Below are 11,231 nucleotides of genomic sequence, written 5' to 3'. Positions count from 1 at the left end.
TTTCCAGCTTTAAGTCACCAACAAACCTGATAACTGAAGACAGAACTAGTCTGAGGATTTTACTATGAGACTCAAAGTTCAACAAACCCAAGATTCTCACTAAAACCAAACTACCAGAGTGACACAAAGATTCAATCCAATCAGGTTTAGTAATAAAACATGTTTAACACAACCTGAGTTCTACAATAAAAAGATGTGACAGAAAACAGTGAGTCAGTGATCAGTGATGAAGTGATGGAAGCTGTGTGTGTTTCTGCAGCTTCACCTTTAGGTTTGGTGGATCTTCTCTTCTTGCAGAAAATCAGCAAAGCTATTGATATTATGAAGATCATGACAACCAGAACCAGACCCACAGAAAGCTGCAGATCTGCAGGAGAGTTAACAGGAGAACAGGTTGGTTTTACTCTGACACTTTGGTACACAGTTGTATGTAAAAGTTTACATCCACTTGTAAAGACCATCTATATATTCCCAATGACTCCCACAATTCTGAATTTTCTGGGGTAAAATCACTGAAACACACAAATCTTTGCAACAAAAAACAGTCATATATGTTACTTATTTCATAGATTTATTATCGGTCTTCTGGATATAAGACAAAACCTGTTGGGTCAAAAATATAAGTCACTCATTCTTGAGAGTTGGGACAAAACAGGTTTTAAAATTCTTTTTTTTAAAATCCACACTATATTATTTAGAGTTATATATTTCTGTAAAGAAAGGTCTCAGCTATTAAACCATGTAAAGGAACAGGTTCTAAATGAAAACAATTTTTTTTGAAAAACAAACATGTTTCCCTTTCAAACTTGATTTGTGTCAACTCCGTCAGACACACTAAGAAGTGTACAATTTTAATTATTCCAGTCCAACAAGAATCTAAAGTTCTGAATTATGTTGTAATAGGGTTTAGTTACTCTGATATGTAACAAAAAAAACATCATGTGAACTTAAGTTGTGATTTCACACGATTCTGAAAAGTCGAATTTCTAAATATCTTGTTTTCAAATTCAGTTTTTAATTTTAATACTGTAAAAAAAACAATTCCTTAAATAATTAAGACATAAGAGGATGCAGATCAGATGGTCCTTTATTACATGAACAACATAAACTGAAGAAAGAATGAACATTTTCTGTCAAAAATTAGCAAAGTCTTCATCTGACGGAGTTGATGAAGAATTGACGGAGTTGACAGAAATTGAATATAGGCTAATATTTATCAACAAGTTCCAGTATAATTCAATGAAAATAAGAAATGTTGCATTTTCCTGAAATTAGAATTTGCGTTTTATATTTACAGTGGGTACAGAAAGTATTCAGACCCCTTGAAATTTTTCACTCTGTGTCATTGCAGCCATTTGCCAAAATCAAAAAAGTTCATTTTATTCCTTATTAATGTACACTCAGCACCCCATCTTGACAGAAAAAAACAGAAATGCAGAAATTTTTGCAAATTTATTAAAGAAAACTGAAATATCACATGGTCAGAAGTATTCAGACCCTGTGCTCAGTATTGAGTAGAAGCACCCTTTTCAGCTCGTACAGCCATGAGTCTTCTTGGGAATGACGCAACAAGTTTTTCACACCTGGATTTGGGGATCCTCTGCCATTATTCCTTGCAGATCCTCTCCAGTTCTGTCAGGTTGGATGGTGAACGTTGGTGGACAGCCATTTTGAGGTCCCTCCAGAGATGCTCAATTGGGTTTAGGTCAGGGCTCTGGCTGGGCCAATCAAGAACGGTCACAGAGTTGTTCTGAAGCCACTCCTTTGTTATTTTAGCTGTGTGCTTAGGGTCATTGTCCTGTTGAAAGGTGAACCTTCAGCCCAGTCTGAGGTCCTGAGCACTCTGGAAGAGGTTTTCCTCCAGGATATCTCTGTACTTGGCCGCATTCATCCTTCCTTCAATTGCAACCAGTCGTCCTGTCCCTGCAGCTGAAAAACACCCCCACAACATGATGCTCCCACCACCATGTTTCACTGTAGGGATTGTATTGGGCAGGTGATGAGCAGTGCCTGGTTTTCTCCACACATACCGCTTAGAATTAACACCAAAAAGTTCAATCTTGGTCTCATCAGACCAGAGAATCTTATTTCTCATAGTCTGGGAGTCCTTCATGTGTTTTTTCAAACTCTATGCGGGCTTTCATGTGTCTTGCACTGAGGAGAGGCTTCCGTCGGGCCACTCTGCCATAAAGCCCCGACTGGTGGAGGGCTGCAGTGATAGTTGACTTTGTGGAACTTTCTCCTATCTCCTGACTGCATCTCTGGAGCTCAGCCACAGTGATCTTTGGCTTCTTCTTTACCTCTCTCACCAAGGCTCTTCTCCCACCATTGCTCAGTTTGGCTGGACGGCCAGGTCGAGGAAGAGTTGTGGTCGTCCCAAACTTCTTCCATTTGAGGATTACGGAGGCCACTGTGCTCTGAGGAACCTTGAGTGCTGCAGAAATTCTTTTGTAACATTGTCCAGATCTGTGCCTTGCCACAATTCTGTCTCTGAGCTCCTTGGGCAGTTCCTTCCACCTCATGATTCTCATTTGCTCTGACATGCACTGTGAGCTGTAAGGTCTTATATAGACAGGTGTGTGCCTTTCCTAATCAAGTCCAATCAGTTTAATTAAACACAGCTGGACTCCAATAAAGAAGCAGAACCATCTGGAGGAGGATCAGAAGAAATGGACAGCATGTGAGTTAAATATGAATGTCGCTGCAAAGGATCTGAATACTTCTGACCATGTGATATTTCAGTTTTTCTTTTTTAATTGCAAAAATTTCTACATTTCTGTGTTTTTTCTGTCAAGATGGGGTGCTGAGTGTACATTAATTAGAAATAAAATGAACTTTTTTGATTTTGGCAAATGACTGCAATGACAGAGAGTGAAAAAATTCAAGAGGTCTGAATACTTTCCATACCCACTGTACATAGAAGTGGGTCCATCTATAGAGGTTGTCATCCAATGTAGTATTCAGTTTCACAACCAAATGCTGTGAAAATCAACACAATAGCTTCTTTTTTAAAATTAAATATATAAATGCTGGGAAAGTGGCACAATAATAAGTAGATCAAAGGCTGAACACGGTCTACAAGTTAGAAGAGGAGGTTATACAGTATGGTTAAATAATGTACTTTATGCTATATACAGTCATGGAAAAATGATCAAACCACCCTTGTTTTCTTCAATTTATTGTTCATTTTATTTCCTGGTACAACTAAAGGTCCATTTGTTTGGACAAATATAATGATAACAACAGAAATAGCTGATAAGAGTTTAATGTAAGAGCTGATATCATACATTTTTTATGGTTTTCTTGATAATAACCAAAATGACTTCAGTTCTTCCATCAATATCTATTCCACTGTTCTTCCAAAAACAGCTTTTAGGATTCCATGTTTTCTTTTCTGTCTGTTTTAGTCCCATGATCCACACAGGAGTTAGTACTGAATCATAACCATTGTTGCTGATGTCTTGTCATGCTCTCCATCAGCTTCTGATCACAGCAGACCATTCCTGTTGCACTAATTCTAAATAATCTGCTTTGTTTTTGGGCTTGTGGTTCTCCATTTAGCGTTTGATGATATTCCACAGGGTTTCAGTTGGATTTAGATCTGGTGATTGAGCAGCCAAGACATGGTTCCAGTGTTCTGGTTCTCCAAGGGACATTGTCTTGCTGGAAAATCCAGCCATTGGAGGCAGGAAAGAGTTTTCCAGCTGATGGAAGAAGACTGTTTTCAACAGTAGTCCTGTACATGACCTGGTTCATTGGCCCTATTCCACCCAAACTGAAACTACCCCAGATGGTCACTGATCCACCCCCATGTTTTACTGTAGGTGCAGACAGTCTGGTTTGTAGCTTCTCCAGGCTTCCTCCCATCCAGTAAGTTGTCTGGAGTGGACATCAACTGAAAACTGGATTCATCACTGAAGAGAACCTTCGCCCAATCATCAACAGTCCAATCCTTGTGATCCCAGCAGAGAGTAACCAGCTTTCCTCTGCCTTTCCTTGATGAAGGGCTTCTTCCTGTCCTGTGTGGCTTCAGACCAGCTTCAAGAAGTTGGTTTCCAACTGTCTTCGCTCAACAAGTCCCATTTCTCCACAGGTCCACTTATTTTTAAGGTCCCTGGAGGTCTGATGACAATTCCTGACAGGAACAGATGAGTGACGGTCATCTGGTGGTAGAAAAACGTTTCCTGACCAGCTAGCAGTTGGTAGAACCATGTTGGGCTTGTTTTTTCTTGGTGTAATGAACGGCTGTCTTGGAGATCTTCAGTTTTTTCACTGCCTGTCTCTCACTCGTGATGTCTGCCTTTGTGGCTTCACATAATTCTATAGTTTTAGGCGTTATGTGAGAGCTGACAACTCCTGAGTTGTGCTACGGCTTGAATGTCAGCAGGAAACCACTCTAGACCTTTTCATGTGCAGTGCTGCTGATGACATGAAATGTCCTCTTATAGACCCGAGAATGCAATGAAGCTTCAGTAGGTCAGATAGGACATAAAGTATGATGGAATCAGCTGTATTTTTGTCATGTTCATTGTATTCTTCAGGTAATATAGCTTAAGTGGTACCAGGCATTAAAATGAAGAAGTGGTCTTATAGTTTTTTCCATGACTGCCCTGAAATAACATTTTAATTCTTTACTCAGTTCACAAATAACCTTATATTAGCACGATAAGAGCGTTCTGGGTGGATTTGCCAACTCCATCAGCTAACACGTCAACTCCGTAAGACAAGGAATCTGACGGAGTTGACAACAGGGCAAGTATTTTCCCTCCAAAATGTGTATTGTACTCTGCAGCTAGCTGTTTTTTTCCTCAGTTGCTAGCCGTCACAATAACCTCACTAAAATACTTAAATTCAGTCCACTATGTTTAAAATAACGTAAAGACGATGTTGACATGTCCAGCTGTGACCATAGGACTATTGACATTTTTTGTCTGAAATATCAAACAATTTAAGATTTACCAGCGTCTGTGTGATCATGTTGCATTCAGCTTAGTCAGGAAGACCAAAAGAGGTCTTCAGGGATATGCTGACCATGCTATTGCCTGATTTCATGAGGTTTATTATCAATCTGACGGAGTTGATTGAAACTGAGGACACAACTTTGACCACAGCTTTTTATGGAAAATACTGTTTGACATTCAATTCATGCATTGTTTTACATATTTATAACCCTTCAGTTTAATTTCATATATATGTATTCACAATTTTAGAGCTTTTAAATGTTTTTTGGGCAGATTGCTGTTGTGGAACCCTTGCTGAGGACAAATACAGTAACATGGACTTTCTAAAGAATTTCCCAAAAAAGATGAACATGACTGCTAAAAAATAACTAAGGTAACACAGTTCCTTTAGATTTAACTTTGTAAGCATGTCAATCATGATGAATTTCTTCATGTTTGATGTAATTAGACTTTGCTATGTAGGACATGTTTTGTCCCAACTCTCAAGAATGACTGACATACATCAGTTCTAATATTTGGTTAATTTTGTCCATTTCTACCTCAGTTCGGTTCTTTTATTTCAAATGTTCTTGTTTATCTTTGACTCCTCTGGACAGAATTGGTTCAGTTCAACTAAACTTGTTGTCTTTCTGACTCAGACTTGTTTCTTCATCAGTCCACACAGGTTATTGATGGGTTTAAGTCAGGACTTTGGGGAGACCAGTCTAGAACCTTCATTCTATCCTGATGGAACCATTTCTTTACCACGTCTGATGTGTGTTTGGGCTCATTGTCTTGTAGAAACATCCAACTGTGTCCAAAATCAACCTTCTGCTGATGGTTTTAGGTTTTCCTGAAGAACGTGGAGGTGATCCTCCTTCTTCATTATTCCATTTACTTTGTGGAAAGCTCCAGTTCCACAGAGCATGATACTGCCACCACCATGCTTGATGGTAGGTTTGGTGTTCTTGGGGTTAAAGATCTCACCTTCTCTCCTCCAATCATATTTCTCCTCAGTATTTCTTCACTCTGACCACAGAACTTTCCTCCAGAAGGTCTTTTCTTTGTCCATGTGATCAGCAGCAGACTTGAGTGGAGCTTTAAGGTTCTGCTTCTAGAGGAAGAACTTCCTTCTTCATGGATCCTCTCAGCTCATGTTGATGGAAAACCCTGTGGACACTGACAGCTGTGTTCCAGCAGCTTCTCATTCATTCACACCTGCTTTTTCATCATTCTTGCTTGACTCTTGACCATCCTGACCAATGGTCTCTCAGCAGCAGGTGATAGTTTGTGTTTTCTTCCTGATGGTGGCAGTAACACAACTGGACCATGAACTTTATTCTGACAAACATATCAGTAAAACTCATAATTCAATTTGCTCTATGTATATTTATGATGGAGCAGATTTCATCATTCATTAATTTCCTCATTTTCCAGAGGACTTTTAATAAATCTATAAAAGAACCCAAATATATGATTGTTTTTTGTGACAAAAATTATTTCGTTTAGATGATCCCATCATAAAAATTCAGAGTTCTAGGAGTCATTGGAAACTAAAAACTGACTTCAAATTTATTTTTATTTAATTTATTTAACCTTTATTTTACCAGGAAGCCCCTTGAGATTAAAGATCTCTTTTCCAAGGGAGACCTGGAAATACCTGGATATATATGTGGTCTTTAAAAGTAGATGAAAACTTTTGGTCACAATCTGACGACGTACCTGAAGATGAGTCCGGCTTCCCGTTGTCTTCAGTAGAGGCTGATGGAGGTTTAGATGTTCCTGAAGTGGAGCTCAAACTCTCTTCTGTTGGTGTTGTTGCCGTGGAGGATGATGGGAGAAACGTTGACGGTGGAAAAGTTGGAAGAGTGGACTTTGGTTGTGAAGTGGTTGAAGCTGTAAACAGTGAAATAATCAGAATCCTGACCATACTGCTGGAAGCTGAACTGACAGGTTCATTAACACTCAGATAAATAGAATATATGAATATTCAGAGAGTCTGCAGGAGGAACAGTTGGAGGTTTCTACATGTTTTACAGCAGAACTGATGGAAATAAGAACTAAAAATTTAATTTCAATACAGTCACACTTTCTTTACACTTTCAGAAACTGAAAGAAACTGAAAACCTCACCTGCTTTGACAACAATCTGAAAATCCACAGATGAATCTGGAAGCAAAGACCTTCCCAAAGTACATCTGTACCAACCAGAGTCAGACTTCTTCAGCTGTTTGATGCTCACATGCAGAATATTATCTGATGGAAAAGTTTTGTGTTCATATCGAATTCTGTATCTGTCTTTCTCAGCTGTGTCCTCTGTTGTTTCAATGAGAATGTTTCCTTCTTCACATTTTTCCAGACAGAACTTCTTTGTGTTTCCGGAAATAGTGAATGGGCATTCAACTGTGATGTCTTCTCCTTCCATTACTGTGCGCAGGCCTAGATTTGAATTTAAAAGTCCAGTCTTTCCATCCTGCAGAGCTGTTTAAAAAGATAAATAATCAATAAATAAAAATATCATCCTGTAACACGCTGCAGTCTGAAGATGATATATTTCTGTAAATTAAAGTAAAAACATTAAACCTCTTGTTTTTTTTGAAAAAAAACTGAAAATTCTCTTCAATTCTAATTCCAAACACCATGTGTGTATTAAATTATGGTACAATCATCCATCATGTCATATAAATGTCATGTTGTCTTTTTCAGAGTAATTATTTTAATGTTTTTATATTTCATCATGGTTTCTGCTTCATTTTTTCCATCAGTCTTCACTTTTTCTGCTTCTGTTTTGTCTTCAGAGCTGCTATAATGTGTGAATTTACCTGATGATCAATAAAGTTTATCTTTTTGACAACTGAACGAAGCAAAAGGAAACTGAGACGCTGTTAAAAGCTCACAAGTAAAAGCTACAGACTGGACCTGGAGTTTAGTTTGTTCTTTTATTTTCTGTCAGACGTCTTCATCTGCTGATTCTATCTTTACTGCTGAAGTTAAGTTTTAATGTGTTGCTTCACAAACACACCTGCTGTCAGTGGTTTTCTGGAATTCTGTAATTCTGTTCCTCTTTAGCTTCTTTAGAAAATGATGCGACAAAAAAAAATGTTGTAAAGCAGCAGCACTAAACTAGACATTTAACTAAGATGCATAAAAGAAAAGAAACCAAAATTAGGTTAATTCTGGAGAAAATTTTGAAGTGAAACTAACAAAAAAGGTGATATGCAGACTAACATGTATATTTGAATCCTTTAATGTCCTCACAGGTTTATATTTTAAGACATTAACCTCCAATAAACTGCATGTTCCAGTGACTCATATCTGACTGTTAACTTCATGTTTAACTACAGAAACCAACAACATGGAACAGAGTTCTCACTTAAACTGTTCAATGAGGTGCAAAACTTCCTGATCTAACTCCAAAGAAATGAAGAAAAATAGTGTGAGAAGATGAACAATGAACAGAAATCAGAAGTGACTGAACTCACCGATGAAGAGGAAACAGAAAAAAGTGTGGAGACCTTTCATGTTGAGGCTCTGATGCTTTAATGCTGCTTCTCTTCTTTCTTCTCTGACAAACCAGGAACTGCTCAACTTCTCTTAATGATGGTCCCTCCTACAAACTCAGCTCTACACTCCTCCACTCTTCTTTAACCTCTTTATTCTAGCGCAGAGTCAAAGTTCAGCTGTCCGTCTATACACACCACTTTCTATAGAGCTCATTAAATTACAGTTAATGTTCATTTATTGGCAGCGCTGCAGTTTTATCAGGTCAAACTGTTTATAGTTTAGAGGCTGGATTTCTACATGTGACTCAGAAAGACAACAAGCAACACAAAGGAACATATATGACAAAAATATGAAATTTTAAAGCCACAAATGGATGAAAAATGAAAATTCAACATTCAGGAGACTCCAGAAACATTTTCCTGTCTGTCAGAACAAACTCACCATCTTTGACATGAACTTTAAACTTCTTTTGTGTTGTTCTTTTCCTACAAACATGTTCCATCCTCAGTCAGACCTGCTTTATACGTTTATCATTGTACTATATTTACATGTTTATGAAGAGCCAAGATGAAGCTTTGAACCTTCTTGGAATATTTTCCTTTTTATGCTTTACAACATTTAATAGTGGTCAATATAATTTGGATTTTTGTTTTACAAGAATTTACCAAAAAAGAAAAAGCAGCTAAGATCCAGGAACACATCCTGAAGATGGAGCCCCGAGGACGAGCTGCTGAGCAAACGCCTCAACAACAGAAGAGGAGACCCAACCGTCATAGTGTGATGTACCACCATCAGATACAGGAAGTGGATGATGTCAGGAGATCCTCCCAGTGCCTGGAAAGGGCTGATCATGGCCACGCAAGATCAGGAACTCAGCATGAGATCCATAGAGGCAGAAATCTACCACACCAGCAGGACCCACAGTTCAGGACAAAGTAGTGTAAGATGCTGGCAGGAAAAACATGCATGGAGCACCAAAACCAAGTGGCATTCATCGTGAACAGGAACATCTGTACCAAGTATGTCCACGTGGAAAGTATCTCCCAAGGTTGGTGGAGAACGACCAAACCAAGATCCTGTGGGACTTCCAGATCCAGACTGACAGCATGGTGGTGGCTAACCAACCAGACATCATGTTGGTGGACAAACGGCAGAAGAAGGCGTTGGTCAAACCTCTGCAGATGATCCAGGATGCAGCAGCACGTCTGGTTTTCAACCAGCCAGAAACAGCACATCACCCCGCTGTTCAGATCGCTTCATAGAATTCAAAACTCTGATGCACAAATATCAAAACTACAATGAAAACAGCTCCCTCCTACCTGGACTTTCTCATTCAGGTCTGCACTCCCTCCATCCAACAGAAGGTTCCTGATCCAACCACCTCAACAGGGCCGCTGATAGCTGGACTCTTCTCCTCTGTGGTTCCCTGGTGGTGGAACAAGTTCCCAACCTCCAAAGTCCCTCTCAGTCTTTAGATAAGAAAGAATAAAACCAGGTCTTCACTGAACACATTTGCACTTGACAGAATGCAAAATGCAAGAAATAAAAAACTCCTCTGACCTTGTGCACCGCCTGCAGACACCACGCTCCTGTTATCACACCTGAACTTGTTTTATGGCTCTTATCCAGGTTGTTTCCTCTGACTAGATCCTTGCTGGTGTTGGATCTACTCTCAGATGGATAAAAGCATCTGCTAAATGAAACTGGTGATAGATGTGGTGATACGGAGTGACGGCAACATCAGAAAGAAAGACCACGAGGAGCTGGAGAAGTACTGAGGGCTGAAGGATTAACTGGGAAAGATGTGGGGAGTGAAGGTGAGAGTGGTGATGAGAGCATCGACCCACAATCTGGAGAACATCTGAGGTCTTTGTCCAGAAGAACCCAGTCTGAGGAAAGCAGATACTGCAGAACCCTCAAACTTTACTGATTTTAAATATTAAATCATGGTGAACATAATTTGACTTCCTTTTTGAAGAAGATTTACACAAAAATAAACATCTGCAATGTTAAAGTGAAACCAGAATTCTACAAACTTGTTTTCAAACTTGTCTTGGTCACAAACGGCCACTAGAGGTCAGCAGCAGCATCTTTATATTTGACTATTTACAAGTCAGTAAAGGTAAATATATTTGACTGTGATGTGTCTCTACATTCCTCTCATTTAAAACTGCAGTAAAAAAAACATGTTTGGAGCAAATTCAGTCTACTTGTCTTCATCATGGACATCTTTTGAGGTGCAAATCAATGCTTACCGGAAAAATATACGGAGAAAAGATTTGATTAAAGCTCGTGTCGTCCTGCAGTTTAAAATTGATCCATTTTAAAGTTTAAAAATGTGGATAAAAACAGATTTTCACAGTGAAGCTTCTCATGTCCACATTGTCAAATTTATAGGAAATTTTTGAACATTTTTTGGTGGAAAAAAGAAACGTTAAAAATTCTTCTTAAGAACATTCACCAAAAAAACAACAGGTGGGTTTTTTGTGAATTTTCACTGATATATATGATCACTTGATATTTTAGGATTTTTTGGGAAAATTTTTACTCATTTTTTGAAAATATTCACAAGAATTTTCTTTTTGGGGGATTTTTTTAAAACTAAACTTTTAAGGGAAACTTTTAAGGAATTATTGAATTTTCTTCCTGAATTTTTGCAAATTTTCAGAAATGTGGGGAATTTTTTTTCTGAATTCTTGGATTTTTTTCAGACAGGAAAATATTTTTTGGTGCCGTAAATGAGGACAACAGGAGGGTAGAGTTTGAATTCAGGATGATTGATGATGTT

Source organism: Acanthochromis polyacanthus, chromosome 6 (genome assembly GCF_021347895.1).
Source record: "Acanthochromis polyacanthus isolate Apoly-LR-REF ecotype Palm Island chromosome 6, KAUST_Apoly_ChrSc, whole genome shotgun sequence".
Classification (NCBI taxonomy): domain Eukaryota; kingdom Metazoa; phylum Chordata; class Actinopteri; family Pomacentridae; genus Acanthochromis; species Acanthochromis polyacanthus.
Note: the sequence above shows the minus strand (reverse complement) of the source record.